General features: G+C 37.6%; 1 protein-coding gene across 1 annotated transcript in view; it reads left to right on the top strand.

Annotated features, from left to right (window-relative positions):
* LOC109395810 (netrin receptor DCC-like) overlaps positions 1 to 16,534 on the top strand; it is a 498,319-nt gene that overhangs the window by 241,003 nt on the left and 240,782 nt on the right. The gene's annotated exons all lie outside the window — the stretch shown is intronic.

Below are 16,534 nucleotides of genomic sequence, written 5' to 3'. Positions count from 1 at the left end.
ACCTGGCGTATAAGACGACCCCCCACTTGGAGGCATATTTTTCAGGGCCAAAAAATCGTCTTATACGCCGGAAAATACGGTATATAAAATGCTTAGAACTTGGCATGTAATAAAAACTCATGAAATGTATGCTATTGCTATTTTTTTGTTGTTGTTGTTGGAGTGAGAGGGTATTCCTTGAGAGAGAGAGAGAGGGAGAGATTGATTTAGCAAAGCTTACCAAAGGTTTTCAAAGATGAGCCGAGGACTTAGGGAAGCCCTGCTCTCCCCCAACCTGTGAGGACAACCACTCTTTCATATGACATACCCTTGGGGTCTTTGTTGGAGGCAGTCCCTTGGTCTGGTCCAGCTCGTTGATGCTGGCAGGCTTGATTTCTTTCTCTTTTTTTTTCAAAGATTTTATTGAGGAATTGGGGGAGGGGAACAGTGTTGGGGAATTGGCGAAGAGGAACAGACAAGTTGCCGTGCTTTTGTTCTTTAGTCTAGTTGTGGAGGACATTGCTTCTCTGGCCCATGTTAGTGTTATGATCGTTGCCTTCTTCCTGGCTGAGGCAGTCGGTTGCCAGCCATTGGATGGCCGCTCATGGTGGCTAACGGCAGCTCTTGCCGGCTGCTGGTCACTCATGGTAGCTCACTGCAGCCCATTGCAGCCCTACTGCAGCCTATGTTGTTGCCGGCCACTCATGGCAGCCCAGCTCCAGGTCGAGCTGTCATTCACCATCTTAGCTGTAGAGGGTGCAGCATCATGGGCCCATGTGGGACCTGAACCAGTGGCCCTGATGCTCAGAGCTCATACTCCCAAGCCAACTCTTAACCAACTGGCCCCAGACTTGATTTCTTGTAGACATATACTAGAGGGTGTTGAAAAATAAACAGGCATATTTAAAGTTTTGAGAGTTTGAGCAAAATTTTATTTGAATCAGACAGCATCCAAACTAGCAGATAGAAAGGGGCTCTGAGGAGCTATAAGAAAATCAAAGATTTTTATAGACAGAATGGAACAGGAACAAAGAAGTTATACTAGGCAAAAAAGTGGGTTGGTTATTGCAAAGATACTTCCTGTTATGGGATGTCAGGGTTCTATCAGGCAGATTACCTAACTAGTGCCGATTAAGTAATTTCTGAGAGCTGAAACTATAATTCTCAGTTTGCTGATGTGGGGCTTGACATTAGTGACTTCATTTTATGCCTCTTTTGCTATCTTTTAACAGTGGTTATAAACCTAGTAATAGTTTGGTTGATACCTGATTATCAGTCTTGCATAACTGGTTTGCTATTTGAACTGTTTATGACATCTCTGATCAGGAGGTCTCAAAGCCTAACTTCTTTGAGTCCACTCCAATTCACCCCTTCTTTGTAGCCTGTGGATATTTCTAGGAGGAAAAGGAAGATGACTCTAAATTGCCCCCATGGCCCCCTGACTGTAGATTAAGAATAGTTTTATATGTATATCTTCTCCCTCCTTAATACTCCATACAATTGCATTTAACCCCATGGTTAACTCAGCTTTGCAACTCCTAAAGCTCTCAAGGCTTTGGGGAAATTAAAATACAGTTGAACTCTGCTTCTTAGTTCCTTTATCATGCTCTTTGCAGACTTAAGGTGTTAACTAGTGATTGGATCTTCTGAAAATAAATAGAGAAGGCAAGAGTTATCATTACTATTTTTTAGACCAACCTCAGAGCAAAGGTTCAAATGACTGTGCAGCACACGTGAGAAATATCTATTGATCAGCTTTGGGTTGATAGACTCAATTTATTGACATCAAAAAACAAAGAATCTTCTGCATTTCTAATGTCCTGTGTAGAGGCCTCTTTCCACTTATTCATGACAAATATCCAATGGGGCGGGGGGTGGGGGATGTGGGTTTGTCCCTCTTCTTCATTTTAGGATATCACTATCTCTGAAGTCCCAAAAACTTTTTATCTGACCACTATTGTCTACTTTATATTCACCAAAGTGATCCCTCCCACTAATAATAGCACTACTCATGTTGTTATTTTTTTAATATATATTTGGATTGAATTATTTGATAGAATATCTTTCAATCAACTAAATCAATGGATAAATGAATGAACAGTATTATGATGTCTACTATTTCAGGAAAGGTATTAATCACCTCTGGAACAAGAAAATTACAGCTGACTAAAAGATTCTGAAAATTTCTTCAACTATTAAAGACATTAATTTATTAAGACATGAGGATCTTATATATAAAAAGCAATTAAATAAAAAAATAGGATTTTTTTAGCAGATAACTTAAAAGTTGCTTATATATGGAATCTTGTATCTATTTACAATCTTTTTTGTTTTGTTTTTTTAGTATTTTTACATATATGTTCACATATAGTCACATGTGAAAGTCATACCAGATTGAAGCTGATTCCTCTATGCTGGGGTTTCAGTTCAAATAATGATGTAACATCAAAGGAAAAATAAATGTATGATAGAAAAAAATCAGAAAACACCAGACATAGAAATGCATTTGATTGTTAAGCTATATCAAAGGGGAAATTTAATAGGCACTTCCATAAAGTGGAACTGAGGTCGGTAAATGCCTGATAAATCTCTGTAAACAGCTGTCCCACCACCACACTTTTTTCCACTAATAGTAGGTATCACATGCATTAGAGCAAAAGAACGACAAACCATTCATAAATTATCTTAAGGTCACCTAATAGTCTGTGTGAGTAGGAGGTGTCCTTGAAAATGTAAAGAAAGTGAACAACTTTTGGTCACTGGAGCCTGGCAATCACAGAATATATTTTTAATATCAGTCAGTGCTTTATAGAGTCCTTGTTATGCATTAGGCTTTTTGCTAAACACTTTGCAGACATTATCTTACTTAATCCCTTGAAATAGGCATATTATATACCCCATTGTGCACATGCAAATATTGAAATATAGAGGTTAAATGACTCAAGTAATGTGACTTAGCTGATGCATGCAGAACGGAAATCCAAACTGAGGTTAGCTTAATTTAAAAGTGTCCGGCTCAGCCACTGTTCTAGACAAGAGTGTGACTCATTTCCTCACCTGTCACTATGCTTTACTAGGGCCCTGGCCTGAACCCTGGGCATGCAGCCCTAGTCACATTCCTCTATAAATGTCCTCATTTGCTCTTAGCATCCATACCTAGTAAATACTAAACACTAAAATTACAATCAAGAATAGGTAGGTCCTTTTTCCAGAGAATGTCTTGAACAGCTAAAGTGCCACTAAGATGGACTCTTACAAAGCACAAACTCAATGAGAAGGTATTCACTTTTTTTTTTTCTTTTTAACTTTATTGGGGAACACTGTGTTTTTCCAGGACCCATCAGCTCCATGTCAAGTCGTTGTTTTCAATCTACTTGTGGAGGGCCCAGCTCCTTGGCCCGTGTGGGAATCCAGCAAGCAAACTTGGTGTTATGAGCACTGCACTCTAACCACCTGAGCCAACTAGCCACCCCGGTATTCACTTTCTAATGCTTAAAGAATGCACTTAAACTCAGCTTTAAAAACATGCCTTAACTGTAGGTTTCTTAGAAACCAATATGGCGCACAAGCCTGCCGGCAGAAGGGTGTTTGCTTTGGGCAGGCAGTTGAATATGGAATCAAGGCTGCAGAAGTGTTAAAGCACTCTTAGTCAGAAATATTTCCCTTACTTTCAGATACAAATTTGCAAGTGTAGCATTCTTTTAAGAAAACAACAACAAGAAGACATTCTCATGTAGAGAAGATAGGTTTAGGACAGAGCTGAAATAGCCAAAGGAGGCGTCCACCCAAGTAGTATAAATAATTAACAATGATATAAATTAGGAATTGGGTTCGTTTTTTTTAATTTTTCCATTGGAATGGCTTATTCCTTAGTTTAAAGCACATCTTAAAAATAGGTGACAGGGCCTTTTGAGCTCCTCCTTCTGCTCGGCCTGCTCCAAACTCTTTGGAGTGCACTTTCTTTTCTAATAATGGCCCTTGAGCCACTTGCTTTCTGCTCGGGCCCACTTCTGTTTTTTTGAAGTGTCCTATTTCTTCTAATAAACTGCTCTTTCATTACTTAAAAAAAAAATAGGTGTCAATATGAAATGTTTATTAAAGTTGGCATCTGATATGAAATGCTAGGCAAATGAATGTGAACACTTTGGTATTCTTTGATGGACCTGAATGTCTAAGTGGGAGGCAGTTATCCCATCCAGTAATTAAAGTTGATAATAGAAATGAACGCAAGTCCTAATCAAATAATTTCCTAAATATTCTACTTTCTTAGCATACCAACTTTAAGGTGGCCAAGTTAGAACACCACCAGAGTCACACCTAACAGTCTGACATATGGTAGAGCAATAATTTCTTATTGAATTGAATCTGAATCATTTAATATCAGTGCTAATGAAGAATGATTAACAGATTTAGTCATAGTTCATCCTATTTTAATCTATATTCTCAATGGCAGTGCTATACTTCTATTTGAAATAAAATCTCTTCGTTTTAGTACGATTTATGTTTCTGTTCTTAATAGGGAATGGCAATAAGCCTACATTTCATGTATATCATTTTTGCCTTCCTTATTTTATAGCAGGGATTCAACTTTGGAATATGTTTTAAGTAAACTTTTCATTCAAAGCATGGTAGGGCCACCCTGGCCTTAATGATATCTCAGTTATAATTGTTGATCAATATGATAGTGATATATGCAAAATTAATGAATGATGACTGGTAAAGCTTGGGGACTTTACATCCTCTCTGCCTTAGAACTCACACAAGGGACTTTAGATGATACCATTTTGCCTACAAGATTCTTGTATTTTTAAAGGAAACTCCTAAAGACCTAGTTTTATCCCAGATGATTAGTTTTTCATGGGGGTGTTACAATGTCTGTGAAAGACTGGTGGAACGCTTGGCTAAGCGGACCTTTTTTAGTTGTGCTGAAAACAAGTTATTGGGTTGCACTCGGCCTTGGTGTAATCTCTCTCATTTATAACTGTTCCACAGTTCCTTGTCACCATCATCTATTGGGTTGTCGGAAAAGCCATGACGCATTTTTGCAACAAAAAACATAGAAAAATACGTCATGACTTTTCCAACGACCCAATATTCCAGCTTTACCTGTTGATAGTTTTCATCTTAAAATGAAGTCATTTACTAAAAAACCTGACTTGTTTCATTTTGTGTAGACAATGCTGAGGATTTCTACCCTATGTTCCTATTACAGCTTTGGAAAAAAATGTAAATTAATATTCACTGACTATCTCTTATCATTCTCCACATTCTGTCATGACAGGAAGCTGTTTGTATCACTTCCTAGCACACCTGGTTACTTTCAGTGAACTTCTTCAGCTTAATGGAAGGGGCCTGATATTGAAAACCTGAGCCTTAGAGAAGGTTGTAGGTTTTCTTCCCTCTTGACCTGACCTCTCCTGGCAAGGATGCCCCTAAGAGGCCACAAAGTGAATGAAAGTTACTTTTATTCAATAATTCAATAAATGCCATTGAGTGACTACAGAGTGGTAGCTATGCTAGATGCTGGGTTTACACTAGCAAACAGAAATCAAAGTTCTGTCTCCTCTTTATCTTTTTATGGTCTAGTGCAGGGGTTGGCAAACTGCGGCTCGTGAGCCACATGCGGCTCTTTGGGTACGTACATGTGGCTCTGAAGTAAAATTGAAAATGAACATAAATCTATCATAGTTTCATTGATAAAATTTTTAAAAGATATTATTCACGTAATGATGATTTCATTTGTTTTATGGCTCTTGAATAATTTTTAAATTGTTGTGAGGGACAGGATTGGCTCTTCCGTCTCAAAAGTTGCTGACCCCTGGTCAAGTGGGAAAGACAGGTGTAATACAAATTACTACACTAATGAATACATAATTACAAACAGTGCAACTTGCTGGAAAGGAAGGTGCATTTAAGAGGGGTATTTCTTAATGTTTTTGGAGGTTAGGGAAAAAGTCTTCTGTGGGTGATGTTTAAGCTAAGACCACAAAGATAGTTTCGGGGAGGAGAGATGCCCATAGAGAAGGACCAGACAGGAAAAACAGGCATGAATAAAGACCCAACAGGAGCGGGCACAGGTGAAGAAAGACTAGAACAGGGGTTCGCAAACTTTTGAGACAGAAGAGCCAAAGCTGTCCCTCACAACAATTTAAAAATTATTCGAGAGCCATAAAACAAATGAAATCACCATTATGTGAATAATATCCTTTAAAAATTTTGTCAATGAAACTATAATAGTTTTATTTTCATTTTCAATTTTACTTCAGAGCCACATGTACGTACCCAAAGAGCCACATGTAGCTCAAGAGCCGCAGTTTGCTGACCCCTGGACTAGAACACAGAGGTTTAGGTGTCTTCTCTCTCTCTCTCTCTCTCTCTCTCTTTCTCTCTCTTTCTCTCTCTCTCTCTCTCTTTCTTTCTTTATCTTCTCCAATGGTATGCTAAAACTTCTCCACTGGATTCCAAGACTTCCACAAAGGCACTGTCATCCATGAGTGATTATCAAAATAGGTGTTCTTTGTGGGCAAGGTGGTAGAAAATTATTGTTCCGCCATGTTGATGATGTCACTCTAGCCTTTCCCAAATCTTGTCTTTATCTTCAAATCATTAAGAAGCCATTAAAGGGTTACCTATCAAAGATACTCAAACAGAATCTTCTTGACTACTTTTGCTAATCAGAAACCCGAGTTTCTTAATTACTTACTAGCTAAATAACACCAGGCAGTATAATTCTTGGCTCAACCCTAGGTTAATTTAAATAAACAAAACAGCAATTTGGACACTGGGTTGACTTTGAAAAGTGGATATCCATGGAAGGAATATAACATATCTCCTTTATGTTTAGTTGAAAGTATCTAGCTTTACAATACTTTGGAAAAAATATGTGGATGTTAACTTTGGATGATCCCCGTATTTGTAACTGATGAATCATACCTGTTCCAAACTTAATATACCTTCTAGCAACTTGCAGAAGGGCAGTAGGACTTGGAGGTCCATAAGACATCTAAACAAAGGAAAATTTCTTGCAAATATATGTAGAATGACACTCCAGAAAAAATATAGGCTACAAACACTTCTCATTAGATATTGATGAGCGGTAAATGAGATTCCACAAATAAAATGGTTGCATAAACTCAATTCTGTTATACAACGGGTGTGGTGTTCTATGACACATGTAGCATATCTTCGCAAGAATGAAAACCCTCTAAACTACTGGGGTTATGTGTTGCATTTCCCTGAAGACTTGGCATATTTTCTGGCAAGACCATCCATGTACAGTATTTGGACATGTTCTCAAGCAGCATATTCACAGTCCTCATTTATTTCGTGTCAGTCTGCAAAGCAGAGAGGAACAAGCCACCCCAGTAGTCACGCCTCTTCAGTGGGTTTTGTACAATCTTCTCCGTTCTGCGTGATAACATGCTGTTAACATTTTACTTAATCTTAAATGGAGCTCAGAAATAAAAGGACCATGTAAGCCTTCCTCTGTTTATAGTGCCAATCAATTGGAGCCTTTAAGCAATTATTGACTAATTAATAGCTATCTTAGGGGAAACAGAACTTCTTAGGGGTGTATATGTAGAATTAAAGCAGGTTGCCTTTGTATAATTCTCCTGTTGGTAGAGCCAACATAGATAAGCTTGAAGATACTGCTCAAAGTTAAAATATATCTATATCTATATATATATGGAAATAGTTTATAAGGGGAAAAGGAGATTCCATGCTTAATTATTTGTTGATGATATATTGATATTGATGTGATCCCCTGACTGGCAGGAATGCTTTTGGTAAAAACCCAAGGTATTTTTAAATGTATATTTTCTATAATAACATAGCATAGTGTTCTGAGAGCAATTTAAAGATCATGCTTTGTGAAAGAAAACTCAAAAAGAGTTCTGTTCCAGGGTATACTTATACAAAATTATTTCCTGATCTCGCTTGTCTATATTATATTATATTATATTATGTTATGTTATATTATATTATATTATATATTTTACTTTGTATAAAAAGTAACTTTGGTTCCATTTTTTTTATTCAAGCAACATGTTAACATTATCATATAGATATACAGAAGGATATCTCAGTACCTGAAAAGCATTAGCCTAAACAATGCTGAGGCAGTGCGATGTGGATATTCATACTTCCTTTGTAGTCAGCAAATTATCAAATGCTTTGGGGACTGAATATATGCTTAGCCAAAAGCTAGACACTGTAGGTAGTGAAGAAAGTGTATGAACAATTTCCCTGTCCTCAGTGAGTTCACAGCCTATGTGAGGAAGCCTCCAGGTGTTGGCACACCTGTGCTTCTTTTCCGAATCCTAGTTTGGTCTTGATAAGCAGGGTGTCAGTGCTGAGTGTGTAGCAATCAAGTTTGCAGCTGTGGTTCCTGAAGTATTTAAGCAGTGGAGCAGCACGGGCCCTGGCCATCAGAGTGGATGTGGCCGTCAACAATCCAGGTGGCCTTGCCAGTGTCTTGGTTCTCAGTGTCCCCAACAGTAGTCCTGCTATCTGTGCTATGGACAGAGTGAGTGTTTGATAAGCAGTTGTGCTTAATTAAGATACACAGATAAGTCTTGACCATTTCTGGGTGAACAAAGAGGGATTTACAATCTAAGAGTTGCTTTTTTTTTTTTTCCCCTAGTGAAAACACCATTAAGCTATTAGAGTAATGGATTATACACTGTCAATTACAAGTAGATAAATGTCTTCAAATAGGCTGTTCCTTTAAAAATCAATAGTGAACCCAATTCAGCCAGCCTTAAAAATATTCTGCAGTTATATTATCAAAACATTTAAGTTTTAGCCAAACTGCCATAAGAAAATTTTACCTTTTTATTCATGGAAAATTTCTACCATTGCTTCACATTAGATGTACTTAAAAAAACACATTGCTTCTATTGAGAAACTAACCACGGTTAGTACTAAGCTTCTATGACATGAAGGGCTCTTAAAAATTCTGTTGGTTTTTGAAATGTTTATAATTTTTCTAAAAAATAATGAATTTTCATTATAGAAAAAATTAAATACATTTAATTGAAAAAGTAAAATTACCCATTTAACTAGCATTGATTGCAACTAACATTCTGGTGTATAGCCTTCCATGCTTTTGAGTATAATTTAAAATAAAATAACACAAAATTTAAAAAAAAAACATCACTTTACAAACTGCCTTTTTTCATTGAAGCATAATTGGCATACAATATCCTGTTACTTGCAGATGCACATCATAAGGATATGATATTTATATACATTGTGAAATGATGACATTGTCTAGTTACCAATTGCCACCATACAAAGTTATTACAATATTATTGACCATATTCTCTATGCTGTACATTATATCTCCATGACTTATGAAGAGGTACAAACTTCCACTGGAAGTTTTAATCCTTTCACCTGTCATCTACTCCCCAACCACTTCCCCTCTGGTAACCATCAGTTTGTTTCCTATATCTATGAATCTGGTTCTGTTTTATTTTGTGTTTTGTTTTATAAATTCCACATATAAGTGAAATCCTATATAGTATGACTTATTTCCATTAGCATAACGCCCTGTAGGTCCATCCATGTTGTCTCAAATGGCAAGATTTCATTCTGTTGAGTGTGTGCGCACCTCACACCTTATTTATCCATTCATCTATTGATGGACATGTAGGATGTCCATCATATTTGGCTGTTATAAATAAAGCTGCAGTGAACATAGGGGTGCACACTTGTATATCTCTTCCAATGTATGTTTTCATTTTCTTTGGATAAATTCTCAGAAGTGGAATTGCTAAAACATATGGTAGTTCTATTTTTAACTTTTTGAGAAACCTCTGCAAACTTCTCTTTTCACTTAATACACTATTACCATTGTTTCCACAACATAATCCCTATTGGTTGCATGCAATCCAATTTTTACCTCTATTTCCAAAATTTTAAATACAAGACCTCGTATTCACGCCTTCCTGCTTGGATGGCTAGTTATTCCTTAAAATAAGTTCATGAAAATGCAATTGATTGGTCAAAGCATGTACACACCTTTAAGGTCTTCACTCTACATTGCCAAATTACTCCTTTCAAATTCTTAAGCATCTCATAGGTAGCTCTGTAGCCACTGGAAGAGTTGGTCACAGTCATGCTACTTGAGGGAAAGAAAATGGAAATACATTTTCATTTTCTTGCTGATTTTAAAAATAAGCATACCGTATATATAGTCTTTCATTTTTTCTAATTTGCCATTATTTTCATCTGCAATGACCAAAGGACAACATTTGAAATAAGCATTGTGATCCCAATTTTTTCAACTACTATTTTCAGTTCATAGCTGGAATTGAAATCATAATTACTAAATGTAACCAGATCAGTAATTCTCTAAAACACTATGGAGGAGCTTGTTCCGGAGAAAGAGAGGTAGGAAGCCTCTTTCAGAAGTTGCAGGGTTCAAGTTGATATAATTATTGGGCTGTTTCCTCTTTTTTTGTCTTCAAGGTCCTTGGTCAAAACTAGCTCAACAAGGGCAGAGATGTACATTACCGGGCCAGCTGTTCAGGGACTTGTGTGATCGGAGTCAGATGCTGTCAGTTAGTTCTTAGTGGAATCCACACTACAAAAGCTCACTCTCGTAACCAACCCCTTTTTCTCAGCCAAATTGCAGAAACACTGACTTGATCGGTGACTTGAACAGAATGCTCAAAGGAACTTGGGTGGTGTAAAGAATTCAAACCTCATGTTGGGTTCCTGGGTGGAAATAAGAAAAAGAAATAATGACATAAAAATGGGGGAAGAGTCTGTGTCTTTGCATGCTTGTCTAGTGTTTAAATTGCTTTATGAAATATTAAATGGCAAAATTTATTTCCACAGTCAAAGCTCAGTTTATTTAGGGTGAAGGAATGTTTTATTGTATCTAGGTTTACCCCTTCGCCCAAATCCTCAGACACCGGATATTGACAAAGGTTCATTCAGTATAGATTCATGGCTGGCTGGGTCTGACTGTGTTTTATGTATTTAAATTATCTTGGCAAAAATATGATTTTTCACTTCCTCTAGTATTTTATCTAACACATTCTTGAAGCTGAGAAGTTGGCCTAAGTTTCCTCTTTGAAATCCATTTTCCAATGTACCGAGTTTTTCAGAAGCTAATGTCTGGCCGGGTTGTGAAATGGCCCAGGTCAGAACTTTGTGAAGTAGACAACCTGATTGTTAAAATGGTGTGGTCTGCATTCTTTCTTACTCAAAACTCCTTCAGCTGCAGGCTTCCACTGGACAATTGTCTCATGGACAATTACCCTGCCGGTGTCTCTTGCATCACAGCAAGACGTGGGGTCCATCTCCTGGAAAGATGAGCAAATTAAAGTATGAAAACTTATAGGTACACAGTTCACATGTTATTAACTAACAAATCTTTGCTTGAAAGAGAATCATCTTTTTCCAAGACTTCTTCATTCCATCTTAAAGAAGGCCAATGCCTTCCATAACTGAACTCCTTGGGAAGGTCCTTAGTTCTTAGTTGAACTAGCTCTTGGAATTTCTGGAGATGAATGGGCCTTTAGTCAGTGCTGCAACTTTGTCTTGGTTTTAGATGGGTAACACCCTGATCCTCATTAGGACAGCTGCCCTAGAATCTATGTGAAAATTGTCAAACCGAATTTTGGTGTGTATTTAAGATTAAATTTTCTTTTTCTAACTGAACTTGCTCATTATAGACCCATTTAGAGACCCCTCCTTCTCTAAGAAATGTGCTCTTTGTTGGTTCAAAATTGCACACTCTCTCCAGTAAATAGCCCAGAGTAATCCTTCACGTGGGGACTCAGAGTCCTTTCGATACAAGTCCTCACTGTAGCTCACTATCATTACCTAGCAGTGGTTTTTTAAATAGTATTTGCATTATAACTATCTATTGTCATATTTTATTGATTCTATCCCAATTACCATGAGATCATTTTTCAATTCGTATACTTGTGAAGGCATCAATTTCTGGGGTGAATCTCTGAAAACACTGAATTTTACATACATGTAAATGTGTTAGCAAAGGCAGGGGCTATAGAGGACCCAAGTGGTGGGTACAGGACCAGAGCTGCAGAGTTCCAAAGCTCAGACATAATATTTTCCTCTTTAATTCTTCTTTTGGATGCGCCTCTTAAAGACAGTAGATTTAATAGCAGCCTTTTGATCCATATTCAGGTACTTTACAAAGGTTATAAGCTGTACAGAGTAGAACTTTTACAGGACGGCACATATTTTATAACTATTGGCTCCAATTTGGATTATTCAACACTTAACATTCTTTTAGAGATAGATCTAGAAGGTACCAGCCTCTTTTCACTGCATTTATTCATAGTATTCACCTAATCACGGCCTTCTTTCCAGGGCAATGTTCTACCCAAAAGCATTTCCAAGCAATGGAACTTATGTTCTGCTTCTGGGTTACAGACACACTCACACAGGAAACATATTTCAAATATAATGCATTCCAGTAAACCAATCTGTGTGTTGGTATTTCAAATGATGATTTAAATTACATCAGCTCACTAGTGCGTCCAACAATCTTCTTAGAGCATATTGAATCTGTAGACTTTAGGAATCGTCTAACCCAGGAATTCTCAAACTGTGATCCCAGGGCTAGCAGCATTGGCATCAGTGGGAGCTAGTTAGAAATGTAAATTTTAGGGCCCTACTACTAAAGCAGGAACTCTGGGGGTGGGTCCAGGCAGTCTGTGTTTTAACTAGTCCTGCACACCATTCGAATACACACTTGGAACCAATGCTCTGATTTACGTTTTTTACAGTTGAGAAACTGAAGCCCGGAGTCATAAAGACCTGCTGAAAGACATAGAATAGAGATTGCTAGTGATCATATCAGACAGGGAAGGAATCCTAATCCTCTTTCAAGGGTCTTGTGCTGCCAGTGAGGCAGCTCTCTGGGTATACGCAGAGTTTACATCGTCTAAGTTTCAACAGCTAGTGCTGAATTCCTCCTACCTGGCTGCTTTCTGGCTGATGGCAATATTCTTTCCCTATTTAAATCCATGAGCGCACTCAAAAGGCTCCGTGGCGGTTTGTTTTCTCCCCAAGCTTCACCTTTCTTGCTTGGATATTTAGTTGAGCATCTAGCCTAGTGAATTCAGCTACTTGCTTTATAAAGTCCCAGCCCTTCCCATACGGGCTTTGTGTTTTGTTTCTTTTTTTCTTTTTTTTTTCCTTGTTTTGTTTTACCACATGCCCTACCTTGGAATCTGAAGGTCTGCAAGAAAAACTTGGTGAAATGCTACTTTTTGCCAGAAAAGTCTAGCTAAATGCAATTCCATCTCCGAAAGTCAATTTACGGGCGTCGTCTTTGAAAGACCCTATGAAATTGTGAGCAAATGAAGTTTCATCTTGCTGTTAACGAGGTTGCCTTGCCAAACCTGTCAGCACTGCTGCCGACCTTTTTGTGTTCCATTGTGTGCTCCAGCTGCTGCCATCGGCTGTTAATCAGAAGTGTTTATACTTCCTCATTCTCACTTGATTGCCACTAGCCCGCTTGACTTTGGTATTCAGAGTTGGTTCATTACAGAGAATATTGTTACAGGCCTGTCTTGACATTTCACTGTCAACTGGCCGTGATGGGTCAATATTGCTTCTACTACTCTTCACAAAGTAGAAAATATGCTATCACACCAATTAGGTGGTTTCAGCAATTTTTTTTTTTCCCTTTTCAACCTTCCTTTTAGCTGCCCAAACTGGTCTAGCGTTGAAGGGAAAGAAAAGGAATTTAAATAGAGACCAAATCCTCGGTTTCGGGGGCTAAGGAGATCAGCCTGGTGAAACATCATAATCTCTAGGAAGGCGGAGATCAAACTCAGGAAGCGCAAGCACCCATGTATGCACTTCCGGTCTGCACAGTGGCGGCAAAAGGAATAATGGACCCTTTGGTAACAGTTTGCAGGAACTCAAAGCATGTTATCATGAATGATTTTAAAGTGGGACACTGAGCAAAATGCTCTAACGTCTCCTCAGTATTCTCTTCTCTGTTTCATGCTTGTGGGCTTTTTTTCAGGGTTGAGGGACCATGGCAGTATTCCACAATTCCTGGACTTGTTTGATTTCTAATAGCACTGAACCAACCACTGCAATGCCCTTCTGTTCATCAGTCTAAGTTCTCCTCATTCTTTCTCTTTTCTGTTTAAAAATTAGTTTCCTAGATGTTAACATCTACACCTATGTGATCATGTCAGCTGGGTTTTAGGCAGTATGACACTGGAACATACGCACATTTTGGAGTCAGTGAAAATTTTGGATTCACTGAAACTGGATTCAAATGCAGGCTTAGTTATTTTCATTAGCTTGAATCGCCCTTCAGTGAGCAAGACATTAAACTGCTCTAAGCCTATTTATATCTGTAAATTGAGATAAAAATTTATAACATTTAGTTATGATGTACTTTTTATGTTATTTACTATGTGCCGAGCATTATGCTAAATGCTAAGGCTAAATACCGGGGATATATTAAAAAAAAATATGTACACATGACTTGTATTCATCTTTTGTTATCGGTATATATGGAGTATTACAATTTTAATATAGTTTTTTGCTTTCTTAAAATGTGTATACACCCTCTGTATAAGTAAGAGGCATGCCAGAGGGCTATAGAAGGAGAGAAAAGGGCCACGGATTTCCATTCAAGCACCCCAATATGACCTTTTGATGGAAATGAGATATTAGCTGAGTCTTGAAAAAGGAATCAGTCCGGTAGGTGAATATGTTGGGGAAGGCATTCCCAGCAGTAGAGTGTGTAAGAATGGTGTGGAGGCCCAGGGATGCCTGGAGGCTCAGACACAAGATGTGAACACAAAACTATAAACAGTTGATAATATGGAGAGTAGGGTGTTTGGTGGGCAGTGAGTAGTGGCCAGAAGTAAGCCTGGAGAGCCACATCAGGGCCACTTGTGCATGTTGTAGCACTCAAACTCCGTTCCCCTGTGACAGGAAGTCCAGGCAGCAATTTAAACATGGCTCTGGATGGATGACTTGGGTTGTAGTGTGGTTGGAGCATTAGAAGAGAGAAAGTGTGTTAGAAATGGTAGTGACTCTAGGCATATTGTGAGAGTATATATAACATAGCAGTACAGTTCTTGCTGAACGATGGGGTCAGCAAGCTTTTTCTGTGAAAGGCCAGAGAGCAAATGTTTTCAGCTTCATGGGCCATGTGGTGGCTATCACAACTACCCAACCCCACCATGGTAGCGTGAAAGCAGCCATAGACGCTATGAAAGCGAGTAAGTGTGGCTGTGTTCCAATAATCCAAGTTTGAATTTCACAAATTTTCATGTGTCAAGAAATATTAAACTTCCTTTGATTTATTTTCAAATATTGAAGATACAAACATTCTTAGCTTGCAGGCCATATGACAATAAACAGCGACTGCATTTGTTGCCCATTTCTGCCCCTGTGCTAAAGATGTATTCCATTTTCTCCATTTTCCCGTTTTCACTGGTACCATGCCATTTTTTTACATGATACTTAAAGCCCAGCTTTTAAATAGTTTAGTAGGGTTATATTTTTCCTTTTTTTATGATTTTTGCTTCTTTTCCTACTTTGTGAAACACTTTTCTTTCCTATAGCCATTAAACTACTTTCCAATAGTTTATTTTTTTCCTTGAATTTTAGAAGTTTTGTTTTTCACATTTAGGCTTTCATTCAACCTGGAATAGAATTTTGAATGCAGACTCAAACTTGAACCTGATTTACTTTTTTCCTCCTATATAGATAACTAACTTTCACAGCTCCAGTTATTGAAAAGACCATCTTTTCCCCACTGTTGCACAATCAACCAAACTTTCTTTAAAAAAAAAAAAATTACCTTTTTAATCTTTTGTTATCTGCATATTAGAATCAGCTCATCAAGTTGTCACTTAAAAACTCATTGTATTTTAATAAAGTTGCTTTGAATTTGGTCAATTTAGAGACAATCAACATTTTTACAATATTGAGTTTTCTTATAGATGACCATTGTATGTATTACTTCATTTCTTGGGTCCTGTTTCATCACTTTCAATAAAACTTCATAATCTCCATAAGCACCTTGCACATTGTTGATTATGGTTAATTTTTAATTGGGTAACTTGCTTTTTAGTTTTTCTTTCAATTGACATGTTGAAAATTACAAAATATAACTCGATGTTTTCATGTTAGACTTTTGCTACTTAAATAGAAATAACATTTATAGCTTGTAAAATTTTATTTGAATTTCGATATGTTAAAAATTCTTGCCCCCAGTGGGTAAATTTGACGTTTGGGTACAACGAAAAGTTATGCAGTATCAAGATTATAAAACAAGAGATCTCATTTTGGTTAAAATTAAGGTGGTCCAATACTTTCAGCAAGTTCTTCACATGGGTCATGAACTGCTTTTGAGAACACTTCAAAAAGGAAGTCCAGAGTGTCATGATAAGTGGCAAAGTTATTTGACTAATTTGCTGCTTGCTAAGGGTAGACATCCTACCTGGCTGTGTTAACTTAGTCGTTTTTAAAAGAAACTGTTAACTCATATACATTTTTGGATGCTTATTTGCATATCTACCTAAACCTC

This window comes from Hipposideros armiger, unplaced genomic scaffold (genome assembly GCF_001890085.2).
Source record: "Hipposideros armiger isolate ML-2016 unplaced genomic scaffold, ASM189008v1 scaffold_484, whole genome shotgun sequence".
In the NCBI taxonomy this organism is placed as follows: Eukaryota; Metazoa; Chordata; class Mammalia; order Chiroptera; family Hipposideridae; genus Hipposideros; species Hipposideros armiger.
This window is presented reverse-complemented; position numbering and strand designations above follow the sequence as displayed.